The sequence below is a fragment of the Etheostoma cragini genome, chromosome 16 (assembly GCF_013103735.1).
Source record: "Etheostoma cragini isolate CJK2018 chromosome 16, CSU_Ecrag_1.0, whole genome shotgun sequence".
In the NCBI taxonomy this organism is placed as follows: Eukaryota; Metazoa; Chordata; class Actinopteri; order Perciformes; family Percidae; genus Etheostoma; species Etheostoma cragini.
In genome coordinates this window covers 23,850,229-23,851,777 of record NC_048422.1, presented here as the reverse complement: position 1 = coordinate 23,851,777, position 1,549 = coordinate 23,850,229, and the positions used below count along the sequence as shown (strand labels likewise).

Here is a 1,549-nt window from a genome sequence, read left to right as displayed (position 1 = left end):
TTAGGGGACCACTAAGGTCTATATAAAAGAGACTTCAGATACAGTATTAGGGACCACTAAGGTCTATATAAAGAGACGAGCTAACATCAACAGCTCTCTGTGGTTAACAGCTGACCGGGGTTTTCAAAATGGCCGGCATAAGTTTTGGTTTTCGAACGTCATGATTACCCCGCCCCCCCCAGCACCTGACGTAACCGGTTCTTATCTCTAGACCAGCCCTGAGCTGGTGCTGAGTTGGAACCCGTGTTCTTGGCCCAGAACCAGGTTTACTTGCGCGGAAAAGCAAAGAACCGGTTCGATATTCAGGACTGACTCCGAAACCAGCACCAGAACTGCCTTTGGTGGAAAAGACATAAAAGACTCGTAATGAATCTCTTGCATCACACGGACTCACTAGACCCAAAAATATCAAACTAGAAGCTCCCAATTAATGTTCATTTTCACTGGCAGAAAACTTTTTGCTTTTTAAAGTGAAAAACTCACAGCACATGAACGTCTCGCCCTGATTCCTCCGCGTGTTTTCATGCTGTATCTGATAAAAAACCTCACTCCGCAGCATGAACTGATCACAGAGACGCAGCTGCAGTCTTCTTGATCCTTCTGAAGATCTTTTGCAATCAATAATTCTTCTCATCCTTGATTAAAAGTGCCCGGCACAAAACCCGCTGGCCATGTTTGTCTCTACGAGCTTTAGGATTTAGATCTGCCAGTCAAATGTAATAAGACCCCCCCACAGCCAGAAACCGCTCTCAGATCAATCATGTGGACTATATATACATAAATATATATATATATATATAAATCTCATGAATGATTAGTTTCATCTCCACAGAATCTAAGAACCAAGTTATTTTTGGTGAAATTAGGGCTGCATGATTTTGGCCAAGATGGCCAATAGTTAGATAAATATTGAGATCATGATTAATTATCACGATTTTTTGATGTTTTTAACTATAACAAATGCTATTGTCTCATAAAGAAGTTACACATAGCCTACAGGCAACTGTTTTTACATCCATATTGTGCTAGAGATACAAATCATATGTGTATTTTTCGGTTAAATGGCGATACACGATACATACCTGTGTTGTTGTTTTTTTACAAAGTAAAGTGGGCTAAATGTTCAGTTTGATGTCAAAGACGCTTTTCACAATCTCTCTTATCAAAACAGATTGGGATTCAAATTCAATGCTAAAAACAGGGTTTTCCTTCCCCTGATGGAAAATCTACAGCTGCAATACGCGTGCATATACATGAAAACCATCTGCAATATATAAAATAATCTCTGGGAAAGCTCCTTCACTTGTTTTCCACAACAGTAACAGACGGATTACGTCCCATTCAAGCCAAACCCTGATCTTAAAGGTGCTGCAGGATTGTGAAGATGCAGGATTTAGCCCAAAAAAATGAACATTGACAACTTCTCAGTCCCTCCATCCCCTCCACTGAAGCCCAAAACAGTCTCACATTCACCACAGTGTGAGATATATACAGTATGTATGTATATATACACATATATGTATATATGGTACAGGCAAAATGTTCGGAT

At 40.0% G+C, this 1,549-nt stretch overlaps 1 protein-coding gene across 1 annotated transcript in view; it reads left to right on the top strand.

Moving 5' to 3' along the window:
* The window catches only part of LOC117959735 (seizure 6-like protein), a 42,090-nt gene that overhangs the window by 34,661 nt on the left and 5,880 nt on the right, over nucleotides 1-1,549 (top strand). The window lies entirely within an intron of this gene.